Source organism: Cyprinus carpio, chromosome A17, assembly GCF_018340385.1.
Source record: "Cyprinus carpio isolate SPL01 chromosome A17, ASM1834038v1, whole genome shotgun sequence".
NCBI lineage: Eukaryota > Metazoa > Chordata > Actinopteri > Cypriniformes > Cyprinidae > Cyprinus > Cyprinus carpio.
The window spans coordinates 13,680,205-13,702,905 of NC_056588.1; the positions used below are offsets into that span (position 1 = coordinate 13,680,205).

The 22,701-nt window shown below is 38.8% G+C and overlaps 2 long non-coding RNA genes across 2 annotated transcripts; both read right to left on the bottom strand.

Moving 5' to 3' along the window:
* Nucleotides 1-2,982: 2,982 nt before the first annotated feature.
* On the bottom strand, nt 2,983-7,393 carry LOC122134521. Its single transcript, XR_006162158.1, has 4 exons — nt 7,265-7,393; nt 6,836-6,948; nt 4,305-4,503; nt 2,983-3,146 (listed from the first exon to the last, which is right to left on the bottom strand). It is a non-coding gene; the product is annotated as an uncharacterized LOC122134521 (long non-coding RNA).
* Nucleotides 7,394-11,218: 3,825 nt separating this feature from the next.
* On the bottom strand, nt 11,219-14,127 carry LOC122148178. Its single transcript, XR_006162159.1, has 3 exons — nt 13,964-14,127; nt 11,925-12,047; nt 11,219-11,272 (listed from the first exon to the last, which is right to left on the bottom strand). It is a non-coding gene; the product is annotated as an uncharacterized LOC122148178 (long non-coding RNA).
* Nucleotides 14,128-22,701: the final 8,574 nt, after the last annotated feature.

Consider the following 22,701-nt stretch of genomic DNA (forward strand, 5'->3'; position numbering starts at 1 on the left):
ATATATTATTTATCACAATATAATATAATATAATATTTATTTTTAATAATAACAATGGCAATTATACTATAAAATTTGGTGTTTGTTGTCAAACAAAACTCTGTAATCATCCATCAAAAAACAAAATAATAGAGACTTTGTATGGCACATAATGCTGTTTTAATTGATTTATTATCTGGCTTACTGATCGATTGATTTTTTCTTTAGTGATTTATACACCGTGCCCAAAAGGTGACATTGTTAATTTTCTTTTGTAATTTGACTAATAACAGTTCTTTTGAGACTGGTTAAGGGATTGGTTCACAGGCAGCTTTTCAAACAGCTGATGGCTGTCTCTAACAATTCCGTCTCCGCTGTGCCGGAGCACTGCGAGTCCTGACAAGCTAGAGTGTAATGTGTGACAGATCGCACTTTGGGGACCCAGTAATCACATTTCCATCGGCCATCAGCTGGATCTCAGTGGGACATCCTCAGAAAACCGCCTGTGATTCTATTTCCACAATCTGGAGGGGCACGCGCAGCTTAAACACAATTGTCACGGCATTTCTGAACAACAGAGATCAGAAACACAAATAGAAAAAGAGACAAATTTCTCTCTGACAACCCACTCTTAAAGACAGGCCTAAATATATATTGCATCTAAATTTAAAATATTCTAAATACACTACAATTCGCAAACATTACTCCAGTGTCACATGATCCTTCAGAAATCATTCTGATATACTGACTTAGTGCTAAAGAAACAGTTGTACAGTATAATTTCTGTGGAAAATCTGCTACATTTATTGTATTCTTTCATTAATAGAAACTTCAAAAGAATAGCATTTATTTGAAATTAAAAAGTTTTGTTATATATTGTTTTTGTAACATTATATATAATATGCCTTCACTTATACGTTTAAATTATTTAATGTGTCCTTGCTGAATAAAAGTCTCTTTCAAAGTTTCTGAAATTTCTTTCAAAAAAAAAAAATGTCTTACAGAAAATCAGTGTCTTTTGCTGTTGTTGGAATTTTATACAAACAATTAGACATCAGAGGTCATGCGTTACAGTGATTTTACCATGGTTAAGGGGAGTTAAGACACTTCACTGCATGGTAAACAATGGTAACTAGTTTAACTCGCAACATAGTTGGTAAAATTCCTATGACACTTGGTCTCACGTATGATATATGAACACCATTAAAAAATAAAGAAATAAGCAGCCAGATGCCTAATAAACGTAATTAAGCCCCCATTAGGCTTTCCCCAAAACCCTACGATTTTTGCCGGAGACTACAGCACATTTCAGCTTTTACTCACATTACACCCTCCTTAGCCAACACAAGAGGATAGCAGCTCATGACATATGCTGCGTTATCTGTCCATTAGCTTATATTTGCAGAGACACTCACCCTTTATCAAGGTTAAGTAGCCTTGAGGGAGTCGTGGTGTCTTTATCAAGGTTAAGTAGCTCATTCAATAATACAGCAGGCTGACAGAGTTAGGAGCCAGCGTGGAGCTCGCGGCATGAGGCCCCAGCTCTGCACACCAGCGGTGTGGCTACCAGGCAAATGGCCTTTAGTTATCCTAACGGTACTATCCATCATAACATATGCTCTCCCCAGAATCCTCTATTTAATGAGCGATGACTTCTTCATCTGCCTTATTTCAGTAAGATGAACCAAAGGAAGAGAAAATCAAGTGAGGTAATGTTAGCGAGAGAGCGGTGTGGCATGGCTTGTTTTAATCTAGAGGAAAATGTTTCTGCTAGTTTCTGAAATAACTCCAGGAATATAGTGAAATGAATGAAGTGATTAAGTTTCCTAAAAAAGGGGGACAGCTTTGAAAAACTGTATATCAAGGGCAGGGTGATTAACAAAAGCTTGAAAATGATTACTGGACCCAATCCCAGGATGCTACTGAAGCCACCGAATGACTTAGAGAGTGTGTTTGTATGATAAATACACTGGTGCCACTGACCTCATGGTGGCCATTAGTTCTGTTGCATCCTGGGAGCCTGCTGTGGGCTTGGCACAGCTCTGGTTGGTGCTCAGGTAGACTCAGCTCCATCATCCAGCCTGACAAAGATGGCTGACACCAGGGCCAGTGCCCATCCAGCCCATCTGTGCCCAGGTGCCCACTTTAGCAGGGCACTGCAGGGGAGCCTAGGTGACCCCAAGAGGGATCAGCTCCTCTGACACCCACCACAGTGTCATTAGAAAGTCACTAAGGAGTAAGGGCTAAACTTAGCCACAATGATGTGGCCATACATGCTTTGGCCCATTTAAAATTAGTACCACATTTTCGGTTTTGCAAGAGAAGATTTTAAGGCAGCCCTAACAGTATAATTCTGCTCTCTGACAAGCGGCTGGGACAAATGGATTGTACTATGATAAGTGTGATGTGGGAAATGCAAATTATACTTCATGTCATCAATAGTGGTTCACTTCTGTGCTGGACTGAGACTGCAGATCAGATATGGCTGATTGCTTTTGACATATCAGAAAACTTGGACCAATCAAATATGAGGACCGGAACCAACTTTTCTCTAAAATGCACTACTGTTCAAAGTTCTTGGATCAGTAATATATATATGTTTTTTTTGAAAGAGTGAAAAAAAGCATGTTTCTCCAAGCTTACCTGATACATGTTTATCCGGCTCCCCACAGCACACTGTCTCTCTTGGGACCAGCTATCCTCCACAACACTGGGAGCTGAAGCCATCATGAAGACGCCCCCCACAGCAGATCTGTCCGGCTCCAGACATGAAAGGACTCCCACCACAGCATGAGCCCCCGAGACCCAACAGATACACACCGTTCCACAGAGTCCGGACAACAGACCTCTCCATTGAACAAATATAGAACAAACAACTAAAGTATGTAATGTAAAATAAAAGAATGTTCAAAAAAGGAAGAAATACTGAGATTGATATTTTTATGCAGCCTAACTTGAATTCACATTTGGCTGTGTTAATGGTGAATGCAGTGCATACCTGGTGGAACTAGTATGTAATATCCTCCACAGCACTGGTGTTGAGGCAAAGGCTGGAAAAACTGACCTCCACAACACACACTCCCAGAATCCTCTAAAGCTGGAACGTAATGCTCTTCACAACACTGATGAGACTGATTTAGGCTGTGAACAGTCCCTGCACAGCATACCTGCAACAATAAAACACATATAAAAACATATGCAATTCAAATACATTGTCCATACAAGTTTTTCACTCCTCAAGACAATTAGGAATTTAAGAGGTGGCAATGCCTCAGCCCTGAGGGCCCACAGAGGCACATGTGAGCGCAGGTAGAAATCGGTAGAAATCCAGCCCATCTCTTCACTCAACAGCAGCGGGCTATATTTAGCCAGACTCCGCTGCCTACTTTGGCGAGAAATCAGGGGAGGATAGATTCTCTAACATCGCTGAGATGATACTCTTGTGGTGTCTGAAAAATCTGTATTGCACTGAACCACTGACATTGTCCTTACCTTCTGGCCCAGCTTCCAGTAGAAAAATACCATACAGTAAATACCTCCTCTGCTGTGCCTTTGAGAGAGATTTGAACTTTTAAACCTACTTGAACCCGGTTTATCAAACTCCTGAGAATTACAACCACTACGTGTAAAGGCAGTACGAAAAGAAAGATTGTGCAGAGAGTATGTAACTGAGTAATTGAGTCTTGGGATATAGTGTTGGACAATGAGGGGCCTTCAAGTCAAAACTGTTCAGAACCACTGGACCAGCTTAAATTGCCCAGACAACAGGAAAATCCCCTATTGTAGAATTTACAGCATGTTTAAATGTGTTCATTTTTCTTTTTTATAATTAAAATAACACATTGAATTGATATTTCCTATTAGAACTAATAAAGAATCAAACAAAAACACCTTTCACAAGGTGTTAAAACTATGGATAATGCTTAATTCAAGACAAGCTCCATTAACAAATTATCACAATAGTGTGTCATGTTGCCTCTGTGAAACTCATTTTTCTATTATACTGCTTTACAGCTTTGAGAGCTCTTGTCCTTATCTGAGTTGTGTTCTGTGTGCTTGTCTCTAGTGTATTACTGTCTGATTTAAGCTGGTGGAGACGTATGGCCTGTGTTTGCTTGCCAAGTTGCTGTATTTCAATAACACCAGGATGGCAGCAATTGCAGAAGACAAGTTAATCTGTTTACTGAAAACAATCACAGCGACTGTGCTTCATAGATAAATACCAGCCACTCCAACTGATTTGCCATTGTTTCTTCATGGAATACTCTACTATCAAAACAAATGATCCAAGTATAACAGTTTAAGTGAGGTTAGTGAGTAGTTACCTGTGTCTCAGGATTATAACAGGTCTTGTCGCAGAAGTCTTGGTCTGCAAGGCACTCCAGGTACGAGCAGTGAGCCTGAGGAGCAAACGCCTGCTGGGTCTGCAGCTCCTCGCACCTCTGCAGAGTCCTCCGCCACACGTCATATCCTCCCAGAATGCCATTGGGCTTACCAGGTGATGTCCAGTCCAGTTTAACTGATCTAACACATACAGAATACAGACACAGCACAGATATTACACCTTCACAAATACTGCTCATCACTTGGTGTATACTGTCAGTCTGGTTTTAGTTCATACTTTGTTTTTGTTCCGTCACTTTCAAGGAGAAAGCATGTAATATAATAGAAAAATGGTGATAACTGCCTCGTTATATGGCACTTTCTACAACTTGATATACTAGAGCCAAATAGATGTGCTGTTCAGTATGAGTTATGATATGTGTCATCTTTTCTTTTTCTGATGTACTTCTTGTATTGATTTTCCTCTCCACTCATCATGCAGGAGAGCTGGCCTTTCCACAGAAAGTTACAATTTTTGTTCACTACTGCTTACTTTGAGATACTGGATAAAATATTGAGTCCTGTATTATGTCATTAAAATACTAAGTTGCATTACAAGAATTTTACTGTATCACATTTTGTAATATTTATTAATAGCAAAAAAAATTAATTTTACTGATCACATATTATCTTGTATTTTAAGGTAAGTTTGATTATGAATAAGTTTTAAATGACACATACTAGGAATCCTGCTGTGGCATACTGTAAGCAACACAATTTTTATTAGCATTATTTAATAAATGAGTAAATAAGAAACAAATAAGCAAGTAAATACAAAACAAAAAAAAAAACACATTTGGTAGTGCAGCTTGCTATCTTAAGGAACAGCAGACAGGGAAGGACAGGGATTTGGAAAAAAAAAACAAAACAAAACAAAACAAAACAAAACAAAACAAAACAAAACAAAACACAAAACAAAAAAACAAAACAAAAAAAAAAAACATTTGCATCTGACGGTGCAGTTTGCTGCCTGACCGAACACTACAGAGAGCAAACAGGAAGGAAAAACCAAAAAGCCATTAAACAAGCCTTATTTCTTTCTTAACTGTTGCCATAACCTTATGGAAATGTGCTTTTGTTTTCATCATCTTTTTCATCTCCTCTCCACACATGATAATATCCATACCGCTCTGTGATTTGGCTTCCTTTCCTTTTGCTCAATCTCTTTTGTGTTGTGCAAATCTCTTGTCACATACGCAAGACGTAGAGAATGACATAATTACGGTTTGCATGGGTCTCTCTCCTCTCCTCTGCCCCCTCACTGATGAGGAAGCTAATTGATAGTGAAGGCCTCTGACGACTTTAAGCTGACAGACCTTAGTATCTGATTAGGAATTCATGAAATACGACAAGGTTTCCTCTTTTAAAGTACAGACAAAGAATCATTGGGAGATTACTGTGGGCTTTAAATATATATATATATATATATATATATATATATATATATATATATATAATTCATGATTACTTTTTTCTTGAGGGGTCAGGGATGGGGAAGCAGCTTTCCTATAACAAATGCGTTAGTATTATATTACAAAGGGTGCCATTTCTGTCCACCGTTAATCCCTCATGGAGAGAAATAACTGGAATTCATATTGGGCGGCAGCAGTGGGTAATCCATCGGTTGCAGCACTTGTCATATTTCAATCAAAGCTTAAGCCAGCCGCCGATTCCTGTTCCCAGCCCCCACGTAGCACCAGAGACAGAATTAATGAATTAGCTATTGATTAAATTCCACTCGAGCAAATCTAGCGTGGCAAATAAATGAACTGTTTGGGGCATGTGTAGGCCACGGCCAGCCATGTCGGGCCAATCGATCAGTAGTTAGTATTCTATTGGGAGTGAGTACGGCACACACTGGTGATATGACATGAGGTTGGGAGAAAACACGGCAGGAAATGTGTGAATTATGGCTTATTATGGCACACAGAGCCCTAGTGCCTTCAAAAAACACAATTTTTACAAGTGCTTACACTGTGTTACACTGTAGTATGTGTAAGGTTGTCTTATATTGTGTACAGTGTACCGAGTCAACACTGGCTGCAACCGATTTCAAGCTGCTCAAGTCATCAAATTTTGACTAATCACCAGTTAGCCAAAGTTCAATGTAAGACAACAGTAAAACATGTGAAAACTATTCATCCCACTTTATTTTCCAGTGCAAAACCGTAGATAGACTGGGAAAATAAAATGGCTCAAGTAGCTGTGCTGTGCACATTTGGACACTTCACATGTATCATAAAGAGACAAATTTGGTGAATTACCCTTGTTTTAAAATTATTCATAATTATTTTATAAAATAATTGAAGGAACAATGTACAGTAGATCAAGGATGCCAAATCCTAAATAACTGCCAAATACTTGCCTCAGAGACATGAGACATGATCTAAAGAAAGCTTGAAAATCTTTAGTCAGAGGCAGCCCCGGTACACTCACATTCACACCACTATCTGTGTCTGCTTGACTGACTCACCTAGAGCTAAGCACTTGAATCTGAGGTTTGGCGATTTCAGTCGGTGTGTCCTCAACCGTGGTCACCTGAGTGCTGTTACTCTCCACACACGCGTACACAGTACACACCTCCACCTAAACACAGAGAACAGCAGACCCACTGCACAGGTTAAATCCAAAACAAAGTGAGGTCCAAAATCTTTTTACTAAAAATTAAAAATCAGCACAAAAAAATAAGTGAAATGATTTGTGCATTATTACAGAAACATAATTAGTTTAGGACTTAAAATCCTTATTTATTTAATGGAATCACTTTTATTTATTTATTTACTTGCCCATTTTAAATCCAAAACCTTTAGATCCTAGATTTTCAATGTGGTCTCAGACTTTTGAACTTTTAATATACACTAAATAAAACTATGTATTTTTGTGTTTAGATAGAAAGCCAGACCTGAATACTGTGTACAGTGAATGGCAAGAGTCCTCCAACTTCCAGTGATCCAGTTCCATTGCTAGTGGACTCATAGAGATGGCCATCAAGATAGATGGAGTACTTTGTGACTGCACCATTTGGAACAAGAGGAGCTGTCCAGAGCACTCTCACTGCTTGGCTATTTAGGACCGCAGCCTCTGGAGGAAAGACCCCTTCGGGTTCTGCAACAGAGAGAAAGCCAGACTAAATCACCCAGAAGTGCTCAGCAGACTGAAGCCAACATGAAAACATACGGTCATATTGACATAACCCCAGCACTTTTGAAAAGCTCAATCCTCAAGATTTGTCTCTTTAACCTCTGCCAAAGATGAAGCTCAGGGAAGGCTCGAGGTCCTTAAGTCTGTAGTAGTCTCTACAAAGAGTAAAGCAATGACCGACAACATCTACAGAAAAAGACCTGGAGGAAAAGCAGTTTTTCATTCTTTTCTCTTTTTTCCCCAGACCAAGATCATGCCAGCGGTAGCATAAACACACAGCATATTCTACTCTTAATAGTCTCTGAAAAGGCTTCGGGCAGCACTTTTATTTCTGCCTAAGAAAAAGAGCATGAAACAGAGACAGAAAGAAAGGGATAAAAAAAAGGACGGGCATTTTCTTAAAGCTGATCTGTGTATTTTTTATGTTAAAATACGTTCTCCTATCCTAGCTTAAAGTGTTGAGAGAACTACAGTGTAAGGAAACTATATATATATATATATATTCAAACACACACACACACACACACACACACACACACACACACACACACACATATATGGTTATATATATGTCCATCAGTTGTATAGTTCAAACAATAACCAATAATAATGCAGCAGTACACGTGTGTCCATTTGATGTGTGTTCTTGAGTGCACTCGTGTATAAATAATGTAATTTTATATGTACATCAGGGAATGCTGACAGCAATACATCAGGGAGGGCTGGCAGAATGAGAAAAGGCTGAGTGTGTGACTCTTTTCACTTTCCTTCTTGCTTTTGGGGGTTTCCTGCAGATGGTTTGGGGCAAATTGAAATCAGTCCTGGAGAAGCGCGCAGGGATTGGAGTGCTGCACCGGGGGCAGAGGGGGTTAACTGGGCCAGTCCTGGGGGATTCTTTTCTACAGCTTGCACCATTTTCGCCTTCTTTTTCTTTTCTCCTCCCTCTATATTTTGCAAGCTCTTCCTTTCCCATGACAAATCACACTGACTAACAAAAGAAGACCAGAGAGCATATTTTTCAGCTTGATGTGACTCTAGTAAACAGCTATTGTGACAACTTTGTAAGGCTCTTCTGAAAGAATGTAAAAAGGGAATGATTGATAAAGCTTTTTTTCTGAGGCTAGTGAAGTTAGTTTGTGAAAGAGAGCTGAAAGACATGAGTGTAGTGCTAATGACAGCTGAAAGATCAAATATCTCAGCAGCAGCTTTGAACAAGCCATCGGCTGACATGACGGGCTGGGGAATGAATTCGATACAGAGCAGGGGTCCTGACACTTACACTCTCTCTAAAGAATATAACTGCTGTTCTTCCTACTCCAAAGCCTTAAAAAGACTCCCTTCAGGAGATATCCTGCTAACACAAGGTCAACAATGAAGAGACCCCATCTAAGATATTTTCTAGTAATGTTAAAGTTCTTGGACCTTTACAGCAGATCTTACCTATGGTTTTTGAGGGACAGATAAATGTTTTGGTATCGACAACAACTAACAGTTACCTTAATACCTTTGGTCATGCATTAATGGGTGGTATGTCACTTAAAAGGATGATTAAATAATGGTTCATACAGGCCATGTTTTTGTATATAAAAATGTGAGCTGCAGGGAGGTGGAATAAAATAAAAGCAGAACCTAAAAAAAGTTAAACTTTTTCTAACAGTTAAGATGCTGCAAAAGACATAAGAAGTGAGTGCAATGGTCAAATGCCCATCTAGTTTATGTATTAAAAGTGAATAAATTATAAAATAAAAATGAATGAATGAATGCATGAAAAAATATAGGGTTCTGTGTGAACTAAAATACTCATTATTACGGAGCAAGGATTGTTACTAATCAATCAAATATTTTTATTAGACACTCCATCAATCAATCAAAGCAGCTACTTTGAAAAAGTTGGAAAAAATAGCTTAGTACTTGAAAAGGCTAGGACTGTTTAGAACACAGCTGAACCACTCAAGTCATTAAAAAATGCTTAGTGCCCGCTTGTTACTCCCCATCACTGACCAAAAGAGCAATGAGACATACAGTACTTGTATGTGACCGATATCAGTGTCTCTTTCCATGTAATTTCTGCTGCTGTATTATTAATGCAAGACTTCACATGGACAACCTCGTCTCCATTCCAGTTTTTAATTAGCAGGCTCTTAACATATACAGTACACTATCATGCAGCATAGTGTGATCTTTTAAGTTCAACTGCTTTTAATAAGCGGCCTTTAGTCTGTAAAATAATGAAGCTACCACTACTAGCTCTTTGGTAAATGATCTGTAACCTTTATTTAGGAGCAAATTATATTCTAATGTTTTTAAATTATACTGATAGGAGACAGAGAAAGAAGTTGAGGTATGTTATGGAAAACCAGTTTAGTTTTTAGTGTGTAAGGCACAATTTAACTAACACTGCAGTGTGTGTGCATGTGTGTATGCGTACTTAAGAGGTTTGCTGAGCTTTCATCTGTTTCCTGTGCTATCAGTGCATCAGTACATTAACTGTGTAAGAGGACAGCTTAATGACTATTGATCATAGCACTGAGGTCAAGATATCCACATTTTGGTAAAGGCAAATTTTTCTGCAGCTTGTGAGTACAGAGGGAAAATATTCAATCAATCAGTTCTTCTCGACATCCGTTTTTTTATCTCTGTGAGCAGGGGCTGCTGGAGTGATATGAGAGAGGCAGGCTGACAGAAATCACAGGAATATTTGAAGTGTTGACAGGAAAAACATAATTAGCCAATATCTTCAATCCAAATTTCATCCAGTTAAACATACAGAGATGGTTGTGGTCTAGTAAACTCCATATTTCAGTGAAACCACTTGGATTCTAAATATCATCTAAGATGCTTTGCAAACTTTTACATTATTTGCGTAGATGCAGAAAACATGATTGTACATATAAATTAAAAGAGTCTAATTGGCAAAGACACCACCTGGTCTTTTTGTTCTAGAATGTGGCAAATATATTTTTGATTCCATTCACATACCAAGAAATTTATTTTTCAACTGAATCACTCCAATATGGACTTTGAATACCTTCACGTACTTAAGGGACAAACAGGAATATTACAAACGGTTCAACCAGTACATGCACTTAACAATAAATACATTTAATACTTTGTTTTATGCTAAAGATTCAGTCAAACAGGTAGGTTAAACAACAAATCTGGGGCCCTGTGGCTTGTCAGTCAAAATAGATGTGTGCATCAAACATCTATGTGGCATACTCTCACCTCCATCTGTAGTAGTGCAGATGACCTCAGGACTTGTTATGTTGTGAGCACCGTTGGATACAGTCAAGGAGAGCTTGTACTCTGTGCTGGGCTGCAGGTCAGAGATGACCACAGAGGTCAAAGAGTAATAAACATTAATATTCTGTCTGTGCTGGGTGGACAGAACCATAAGGATGTAGTCCTCCACACTTCCCTGCAAATCTTGTAGAGCTGGGAACACGCGCAGGACAGACAGGGGCTGGGACATAAGATATAGAGAGAGACAGGACACACTAAAGATCCAAATTTAAAAACAAGTTTGTCTTAACACATATTCTTTCCTGAAATGTATTTTCGGTCAAGGGCCAGGATAAGTTTAATATAGAGAATCTAGACTCTTACTGGGGGTGGACCAGTTGACCAGGATCGCTGTATGATTGAGAACTTGGACAGATATGCTGATGGGGGTGAGGGGTAGCCCAGCCAGTGTGACCCCTGTGGCAACCTCCCTGAAGCATAGCCAACATCATTGTGAACCAGAAGTTTGTATTCGTACCATGTGTACCTGTAACACATTTAAAACATTATGCACACTGACATTTTTCTGGAGCCACAATCATAGAATCTTATAATATATAATTATTTATATTATTACATTTACATATTAAATCATTTATACTGTATGCATAGAAAAGTCTTTTATATTGTAAATACTTTGAATTTATTTATGATAGATTTTTTTAATTTCCATATAAAGTCCTAAAAATATAATCAAAAAATAGGAAAAATACTTAAATACATTTGATTATGATAATATCTAAATATATCCACTGAAAATTGTGTTTATAAGAATGAGGCTGTATAATACTAACAAAAGCTGTGATAATACTGCATTAAATGTCAAGTATTTAAATATTCTGCATAAAGTCAAGCTCAAAGTTAATCTTTTACAAGGACTGAAAACATTTAAATGAAGTCAGACATGAATCTAAATGACAGAAACTGTGATACACGGGAAACATTTGGGGGTTTTATGTTGGAGTTTTTCAGCATACACACAAGGAGTGCCAGATAAAGATTAGCCGAAAACAGTTTAATTCTATGGAATATTTGCTCAAAGTATCTTTGAACAGCATTAAAAAGATGGCATCAATGCACAAAAACAGTTTTGTACACACAAGCAAAGTTTGCATTAAAGCTAATTTCAGTAATCTCACCTGCTAAGGCCTTTATCTTCATGAAACAATTTGGTTCCTGCATAAACATTGTACCACAGATTCAAATCTTCAGGGGGACGGGAGGCCAGGGGCTGCTGGGTTTTCCGTCTCAACAGCTCAAATCTGAGGGCAGCGGAAACAGCCAGATAATCAGAGCCTGCTCCACTCCCACAATCCTCCTGCCATTTCACCCGCACTGCTGTTTCGCTGGGTTTTTGCTTTTGTCTTTTCTCTCTCTCTTTCTTTCTCCCTCAACAGTAATGCTAATTTCGTCTGTAATCAGGAGAGCTCAGCTTAATGTGCGCTTTATAAGCCTAGTTAAACAAACAGAGCAGCAGCGGGAAAAGTAGTCATGAATTTTAATCATCCGCCATGAACAGACCTTTATTTACCACCTAATCAGCTCAAAAACAGACTAAAACATACAGTGAGAAAGAACAAGAACTTTTACGCAGTGCCTCACTCTACACAACCTAGGGAGACACTTGGTGTTCTCATATAAAATGGCAGAGTTATGGATTATTCCCAAGAGATTTTAGAAATTCCTTTACCATATGAATTACAATTTTGGTTACAACTGATTTTACTGAAGAATCTAAACATCCATTTTATCATCCATTTACAACCATATCTACAGTATATACCTCAAATACAGTATAATAAATAAATAGCTAGCTAGCTATAATTGAACTGACTTACTGATTTTACAAACCCGATTCCAAAAAAGTTGGGACACTGTACAATTGTGAGCAAAAAAAGGAAATGGGAATAATTTACAAATCTCATAAAACTATATTTTATTCACAATAGAATATACGTAGATAACATATCAAATGTTGAAAGTAAGACATTTTGAAATGTCATGCCAAATATTGGCTCATTTTGGATTTCATGAGAGCTACACATTCCAAAAAAGTTGGGGACAGGTAGCAATAAGAGGCCGGAAAAGTTAAATGCCTACATATAAGGAAACAGCTGGAGGACCATTTTGCAACTTATTAGGTAAATTGGCAACATGATTGCGTATAAAAGAGCCTCTCAGAGTGGCAGTGTCTCTCAGAAGTCAAGATGGGCAAATGATCACCAATTCCCCCAATGCTGCGGCAAAAAATAGTGGAGCAATATCAGAAAAGGAGTTTCTCAGAGAAAATTTGCAAAGAGTTTGAAGTTATCATCATCTACAGTGCATAATATCATCCAAAGATTCAGAGAATCTGGAACAATCTCTGTGCGTAAGGGTCAAGGCCGGAAAACCATACTGGATGCTCATGATCTTCAGGCCCTTAGATGGCACTGCATCACATACAGGAATGCTACTGTAATGGAAATCACAACATGGGCTCGGGAATACTTCCAGAAAACATTGTCGGTGAACACAATCCACCGTGCCATTCGCCATTGCTGGCTAAATCTCTATAGGTCAAAAAAGAAGCCATATCTAAACATGATCCAGAAGTGCAGACATTTCTCAAAAAAAAAAAAATAAATAAATAAATAAAAGCCCTCTCTGGGCCAAGGCTCATTTAAAATGGACTGTGGCAAAGTGAAAAATTGTTCTGTGGTCAGGCGAATCAAAATTTGAAGTTCTTTTTGGAAAACTGGGACGCCATGTCATCGGACTAAAGAGGGACAAGGGACAACCCAAGTTGTTATCAGCGCTCAGTTCAGAAGCCTGCATCTTTGATGGTATGGGGTTGCATGAGTGCGTGTGGCATGGGCAGCCCACACAGTGGTAAACATGGCCATGTCCCAACTTTTTTGAGATGTGTTGATGCCATAAAATTTAAATTCTGTTTTTATTGACAATTTGTACAGTGTCCCAACTTTTTTGGAATCGGGTTTGTACTTTGAGGAATGTGAACATAAATTCTAACATACATTTTTACAACCATATCTATATATATTCAAATATAGTAGTACTACTACTAATTATTACACATGAATAAATAACAAGTAATGAATTCAATAAGTAATACTACTTGTGTCTATGTGTCAAGGAACTAAGATGTAGTACATCGATTGAACATTCATATAGTTACCTTATGTTGGGCCCATTTGGCCTTGATGGGAGTTGCCATGAAACAGCCAGGAAAGATTCACTGATGGCTACTACTGACAGGGATGGCAAACCTTCTGGAATTGTGGGTAATGTAGCAACCAGTGTTGGAGAGCTCTCAGTGCAGCCTCCAACATGGCCTCCACCTCCTGAGCAGGCGTGGACGGTGATGCTGTAGTTGGTGTTAGGGCAGCAGGCATTGGTAACAGTACGGTGGAGCATGGACGTATTGGTGTGTGAGATGCGTGGATCAGGCATGCGGATCTCGTACCGCTCAACTTCTCCATTGGGTATGAGTGGAGCGGTCCATGTAACCTGCAGAGGATACATCTGAACCTGTTAGTATCACTGAAGAATTTGACATAAGAGTCTAACAGTGTTCTTGTGGTCATGTAGTTATAAACTAAAGTCCAGCGCAATATCACAAAACATCATCTCAGGCTTTTAGATCGATGAGTTTGTGGAACCGATGTCATGTGATTAAGCAAAGGCTCCCCCAAATACACAAAATACATAACATTACATTTAAAAGAGGCCTCAGCTCCTGGAGATCATAATGAAATCCTAATGGAATTGCATAGGAAACGCTGCTCGTTGCTGCTACATACTGTGTCTACATACGTCCTGGATCAAGACAAGCGTCAGCATTTGATGGACACATTAAACATATTGTGCGTGCCTGGGGAGAGGAGATGAAACTGTAGATTGGGATAAATGTTAGAGTTACGATTAATTATGACAGGAAAGTTATAATAATGGATTATTAAAAAGGTTAAGCAGGAGTGTGAAGGCTGTTTTAAAAAAGCATTTTTAATCCAACCTAATTTTATGATAATCTACAGCAATGAAATAGAAATCTTTTGTAACATTATTAATGTCTTTAATTGTCACAATTTAATGCATCCTTGCAGAATAAAATTATTTCTCTCTCTCTCTCTCTCTCTCAAAAAAAAAATAAAAAAAAATAAAAAATTAAATAAATAATAAAAAATAAATAAATAAAACATTCTGCCCCCAAAGCTATAAAACATTAGTGTACTTAAAAAAACAACTGCTTTGGTCCACCACACAGTGAGTCTCCCGTGTAAATCAGCTTCATGATGGTGGTCAACTCAATGCTGCCTTAGAAGGCAGCTGCCTATGTAGAAACAGCAGAAGGCAGCATGGCATCTCACTGAAATGAAATCATCAGTGCTTGCTAGCAAAGAGTTTGCCAGAGCATCACAAGAGACTGCTAGCATCTCCAAAAAAAAACAGCGAATTATTAATATAGCGTATGTAATGTGAAACAGGTGTTTTTGAGCTTTTACATGTAGAAGCGTTCTCATCCTGTTCCATACAAATGCCAGCAGAGCGTAACAAATTAATGAAATAAAATAAATGGTATTACAATACACTAAACGCGCAGCGCCATAGGGGAAAAGGAATAATTACAAGCAAGTTTATGCAAATGCCGCTCTGGTTTGAGGCGGTACGCATTTCTGTCCAGGTTTCTTTGCCGACACTAGCACACAACAAATAACAACGAGACGAAAGAGAGGGGGTGCAGGCGGTGTATTTTACACACTGCCAGGAGTCTAAAGCTGCAAAGCATTGTTTCGGTTATGGTTCACTTACATTAAACTCCCCTTCAATTCCAACTGTAAACCAGCCAAAAGACACAGAAGCAAGCCTACCTAGCCCTCTTGAGTATCGTGTCTGCTGCTATTAGGCGATGTCTATGCAGTTTGCCTTAGAAACACTCAAATCTACTTTGCTCACAGAGTAATTACGGTCTGGCATGGCTTGTGTATCGTAAAGACACAAAAATAAAGAAGGCCAATCTTTAAAGAGTGTTAGCAAGGATGACCAAGGGCACATTCATGAGGGGTTCCCACAATACTCTGACAGACTTAATTGGCTGTTCCTTAATGATCAGCTCTGAAATGACCTGGAAACCATGCGTATCAATGTTTCCTAGCCCATAGGCCGTGTCACTGGAAAAAATGACGGATGCATCTCTGCGGTGAGCATATAATGCGGAAAAGAGACAGTAGATTCTTATTCTAACAGTCACAACAAAGTAATATCTATTCTTGCCCGTCACGTATGGTGTCAGAAATGCGGACAAATAAGGCTATTTTTCCCCGGCATAAGGCACTACAGCCTGCTGACAGGAGGGTGGGCGGATTGAGCAACACCCCCAAAAACACGATCAGTTAAATCAGAAATGCATTCTTTCCTCTGTAAGAAGCACAGAATACAAAGTTAATTCAATAAAGTGAATAATGACAATTCTATTTTGTCATTACGTACATCTACACTAGTGTTGTGACTGAACGCATTCATGAACGCTAGTTCATGAACTCGTTAATATTTTGGGCGAACGTGGAAACTGAAAGTGCTGTAGATACTGCCTGATGAACGTTACTGTAAAACTCGTTCATTCTGGTGTATGTCGAACGGCACCGCTCTCTAAGGTAACTTCGTTCAATAGGGTGCCAGAGGTCTATAGAGCCTTCCAGGCGGAAAACCCGGCCTAAAACACACCGCTAACGGGGGGGTTACTATGTAGCGTAAAAAAAAAAGAAAATAAAAAAAAACAAAACCCCAATATCTGGCAACACCAGCACCAAGTGTCGCACAGACTGTCCGCCGCCAATGCGTGACGCTGTCATCAAAAAAAAAACAAAAAAAAAACAAAAAAAAAGCATGGAGGCGACCAGCAGCATGTAGCAAGAAGGCGTAGGATCATGTAAAAAGAATTTTATGTTTTTTAGGACGTCGGTGTGAGAATGGGAGAAATCTCACTTTTCTGTGGCAAACTTTTGCCCCGGCTTTTATTGTATTTTATATTGGTTTTATTTTAGTTATTTATTTGGACGGTAACCAGTGACCAGATATTCATTCAGTTAGGTATTTTCACTCAATGGACAGAAAGTAGAAAGGCACTTGTCCATGGCCTGGTACTCTGACTGAGTCCTTTAAGTTTTTTTTTATTTTTAACATTTCATATATGCCATTGGGCAAACCAGAGACTGTAAAAAAATGATGACGTCGTAGTGGTCCGTTGACGTAACCCCATAGACTCCTCAATAGGCGTTTTGACGCTCCAAAGTGTGCCAGAGCGGGCCGTCGCCAATCCTGGCAGCGGCGTCCCACCGCCGGACTCTCCCGGAAAATCGAATAATGGGCAAAAAAGGTCGGGAGCTGGGGAGCTGGTTTGACTGAAGCACGCCACCTAGCGCGACACGGCAATGTCAGCAGCCGGCAATCCACCTGTCAATAAGTGGGCCACGCCCTTAATTATGCAGAAACTTTAAGGCTTAATATGAGTTATTTAAAAAAATACACCCCCCTCCATACAGTTGTCATGAAGGGAAAAAATTAGCCAATCTAGACCAAAAATCATTTTTTGAACCAGGCTGTAAACATGGTTTTTTTCTTCTTGTAAAGTTGGCCATTTTAACATGGGGAGTCTATGGGACTGACTCCCTTTGCAGCCAGCCAGCTCAAGCGGCCAGTCGATGAATTACAGTTTTAAGTCACTTCCTCTATTGGCTTCACATGAGAGACGAGCGAGGTTGCACGCTCGGGGCAAACAAGCCAAAAAAATTGAAAAGTTACTTAATAATGTTTAAATGTTTTGCACTTGGGAATATTTGCCACTTTCGGAGTTCAACTCTTAATTTCACTACTTCAGCCTGGTTCCTACCTCAGTTTGTGTTAGTAGAATGGTCCTTGAGGGTTTCACTATTCATGTAACTTGTTTTGTTGAACCTGCCTGGTATATTTTTCCAGGATTCCACTATTTGTTTTAGCATGGTGGGACAATGGAAAATTCATTTAAAATGAAAAAAAACGTTTGCACCTTAATGATTAATGTCCTGTTGTTGCTTTAATAAATTCCTCATTAAAAAAGACCATTCAAGCAGCATGGTTTTCCTTCATGTTTTTGAGAATGTACTGTAGGGTTGAAAAAGCTGCAGCTGCTACTTAGTGTGGGAGTGAATGTGACAGCAACAAAAGAATTAAAGCAAACAATGGGAAATGCTGCCCCTCAATGCTAATGTAAACCAGGTTGGTTGGACTAAGGATTTCAAAATTGGGATATTGAAGATGGAAATCTGAGCATAGCTTCATTGTTAAAAACTGATAAAATAATTGCTGGTATGTGATTCTATCATGGGCTGTGGGCAATTATTTTGAAAAATAATAGCTGCATGCAACATATAGAAAAAAAGAAACTATGACCTAGTTCAATTTGGAAACTGTGAACTTGTTTAAAAATTTTGAAGTTTGAACTCTATAACTGAAATAGTTCATTTGAAATTTGTGAATTGAACTTAGAACTAGTTCATGTAGAAAAGTGAACTTTCCCAACACTGTATACACTACTGGTTCAACAGTTTGGGGGTTGGTCAAGTTGTTTTTTTTGGCTGTTGTTATTTGATCAAAAACACAGTATAAAAAACAGTAATATTGTGAAACTATTATTAAATTTGTCTACTGTTTTCTATTTTAATATAATATTGCATTAATATATTTTAAAATATAACTTATACTCCGTGCAATTGCCAAAGCTGAATTTTCAGCACCATTACTCCAGTCTTTCAGCATCACATGATCCTCAGAAATCATTTTAATATGCTGATTTGATGCTCAAGAAACTTCTTGAAAACAGTTTGTGCTGCTAATATTAACAGTCAAAACTGTGATACCCTCAATACCATGACTGAGGTGCCATTGAGCAAGACACCGAACCCCCAACTGACTCCCGGGCGCCGCAGCATAAATGGCTGCCCAACTGCTCCGGGTGTGTGTTTCACGGTATGTGTGTTCACTGCTGTGTTATGCACTTTGGATGGATTAAAAGCAGAGCACGAATTCTTAGTATCACCATACTTCGGCTGTATGTCATGGGATAGGCAAACTCCGGTCCTGGAGGGCCACTATCCTGCAGACTTTAGCTTCAGCCCGCAAAAAAACTCACCTGCCTGTATCTATCTAGTAATCCCGAAACACTGTTTGCCTTGTTCAGGTGTGTCAGGTGTGTTTAATTAGTGTTGGAGCTAAACTCTGCAGGATAGTGGCCCTCCAGGACCGGAGTTGCCTATCCCTGCTGTATGTCACATCACTTAGTGATCAAAGTATTGATTTTCACTGAAGTCAATAAAAACAGTAGCTTTGAGAATATGGTTAGATTGTGAATATGGGCCAGATGCTGAATGTACGGGGAAGTGCGATCTGACGGATGACCAGTGATGGTACAAAACATTGATCAAACTGAACCCTTCTAAGTTTCAAAAGTAACGAAATGTGTTTCATTTAATTCTTTGTGAGTTGTTATTAAAATATCACGAGAATGCTATTGCAGCAGTTAGAGATCCATCTGTGGGTTTTGATATATAGGAATATTTAATAATGGACTGGCGAAACATCCATGCATTTAAGGGTAGTAACACCGTAACAAGTAACAGTAACACGCAAAACCGACTTTCCATGTACCTGTACGGGACTCTGGTCCCAAAACCAGCACATGAGGCGGCACTGTAGTCCTGCAGGTCTTGATGGTCTAGTGGTCACTTTCTCCCAATCACTGCTATTGGGAGATCCACCCACAGCCTTGTGTGCGCCACAATGCGGTAATCATAATTGGTTCCAGGGGCCTGAGTGTAGCAGAGATGTCTAGGTAAGTGAATGTCTGGTTGGGCTGCAATGTGGCCACAAGTAGAAATCTGTTGTGTGTGGCAGTGACTCTCCTCTCAAGGTGTTGTAGCCATCAAGTTCACCGTTGGCATGACGTGGTGGGGCCCAGGACAAGAGCACTGATGTGTGGGGTGCTGAGTAAAGCTGCGGGGCTGGGACGTCCTCTGGGGGGGGCTGGAGGGGTGCGTATGGTGTAGGACTCAGAGGAAAGAGTGCATCCTGCCTGCTGTGCAGGCCTCCACCACTATGGGGTTACTGCTGATAGGGAGTAAAGTGAGGGAAAGAGTGTGGCTGGTGCTGTTTCCTAGCACAACTGCCAATTAACTGCTGGTTTTGGTAGATGTTATAATGAGTGGATGATGCCGTGGGGCTGGGACGGTGGAGACCAGGAGACAGAAGCACTTCTGGGTCTGGATGTCAGAGAGTAGCAGGAGGGGTCAATAGATCCAGGCTCTGAAGAAAGATAATAAATATTAAAATAATTAACATAATTAATATACATTAATTAAAATGATTAAATTAGTTGTGAAAAAAAACTCATTTTATTTTTGCATTTGTTGCTACTAGAGGGGCATAAAACGCACACACACACACACACCCCACACACACACACACACACAACACACACACACACAACACAGACACACACACCCACACACACACACACACAACACAAAGGATGTAATTTAGTACATAAGATAAGTAATAGAATCTTTATTTATGGATAAAACTATGCCAAAAATTTCAAAAAATAAACATTAAATGGTATACAATAATAATTATTAATAATTATGATGGAATATTAATCATTGAAATTATGCTTATGGATTTATTATTGTATAAATTATTATTATTATTTCAAGAATAATCAATACATCTATAAAATGCATAAACATAAAACATATTTTAAATGTAAAAATATTGTTAATAACATATTATTATTATTATTATTGAATGCACTAATTATATATAATATATATAATAATATAATATAATATAATATAATATAATAATACATAATATAATATAATATAATATAAATATAAGATAATATAATAATTTTGAATGCATTACATTTACCAGTATACTTTTAAGATATATCAATATATATCTCCATTTACCCATGTATCCATTCATCTATCCATCAATGCATATATCTATATCTTAATTTTGCAATTGATTTTGGCTTTAAATGATTTGAACCAAGGACTCATTAATCTGGTCAATCTCCATGATCTAGAGAGACGCAGCTCCTCTCTCTAAGCACAGCACTGAGGACTGACAGCACAAGGACACCGTCTGATTGGAGCAGCCTGATTCTCTGGATTAAAATATAGAGCAGGCAGTGTGCAAATCAGCTCATTGCCCCAAAGAGGATGGAGTCAGCCGCTGCATATCACAAGCAAATATGAAATTATATTTATGGATTTATTCGTTGGTGTGATGTGGCTAAGGGATAGCAGTGATGTGCGAGGCGAACCTCTGAAGGGTCTGTAGTTGAATTGGAGGAAATCACTTAAAGTTTCAAGCCCAGTCATTTTCTCTGAGTGGTTACAACAACAGCCGCCATGGCAACACTAACATCAAGAAATCCTTCATGGATCTTCAGGCCAGTACAGCTCGGATCATTTTCATAATTACAAATCCACATATGCATATACCAAAACACCTGGCCAGCATCCCCATGCACTGCTTTCCTCTCTTACTTCTGATGGCTTGTGCCAGTATCTCCTTGGCTAATGACTGGTATAAAACAGTAAGAAGTTTTGAACTTAATTTCAATTAAACAGAATATTAAGTGATGTGTACAGCGTACCTTTGTAACATACTTATCAACACAAAATACATATTAAATCTAAACTCTCCCAACCCTGATGGGAAAAATAGAAATGTTGTCATCATTTACTTACCTACTTGTTCTAAATCTTTGTAACATACTGAGGAACACAAAAGATATTTTCAAGAATGTTTGGGTCTAAATAACATTGGATCCCACTGACTTTCATTGTATAAAAAATAAATAAAACTAAATAAAAATAATAATAAATAAATACATCAAAACATCATCTTTTGTGCCTGATGCATACTTTAGCATAATGCCAATGGCAACAATGCAGAATTTCATTTAGAACACAGCCGAGGCTAAAACCTAAGATTACCTGAACACCTTTTCTTTTGCTGCTTTGCAAGCAATGGCATTTTTCTTTCAGGGAAATGCAAATTGAGAAATACTATTTTGATGATTTGTCTTTATTTGCTATGTGGAGCCATGCTATTGGGTTTCAGAATAATGCTGATCCAAAAATGTCACATTGGTTTATTGCACTTTTTTTGTGCTCATTCTGTGAGGCCCGATTATGGATGCAGATTTACATTACAGTAATTTTCCATACCCTTTTTCTGACAGAACTGTTAGGAAACTCCAGAAAAAAACTGAAGAATGATAAGTAAAGAGCTTGAACATTTGGTGAAATTGAAAGCAGTTAGAGGGATATATGAGAAGTGGTAATTGAAGTGAAGTGTTTTGTTGCGTTTTAAAGCGTCTCCTGTCTGCTCTGTAGCTTGGGCTTTCTGATTGATATTTGGGGCCCTAGGAAAGCTCATTTGAAGGTAATGTTTCCCTCCTCCATTTACATCCCACCGGTAGCACTGTAATGGCGGTACCGGCAAGGGCGTGTGGATCAAGGTGACTGGCTCTCTCTCTGCCGTGCTGGGCTGCTGATGTCTCCCCACAGATGGCCCACTTTCCACCTCCCATCACCATCACACCTGCCAACTGACTCACTATGTATAGAGCAGACATAACCGGCTACATGTATGCTTTCTCTCCCCAAAGCTCAGCGGCCACCACAACAAACATCAAGATAAAGAAAAGGACATGACAGAGAAAAAAGCACACAGATGCAGCAAATTCACTACACAGTTGTGCCACTTTGGAATGTTATTTAAGCATAAAACCCTGCATCTTATTTCACTAAAGCAAACCACAATCCACTTAACCAGATACTAAACACACTAAAACAGCTCTGCAAT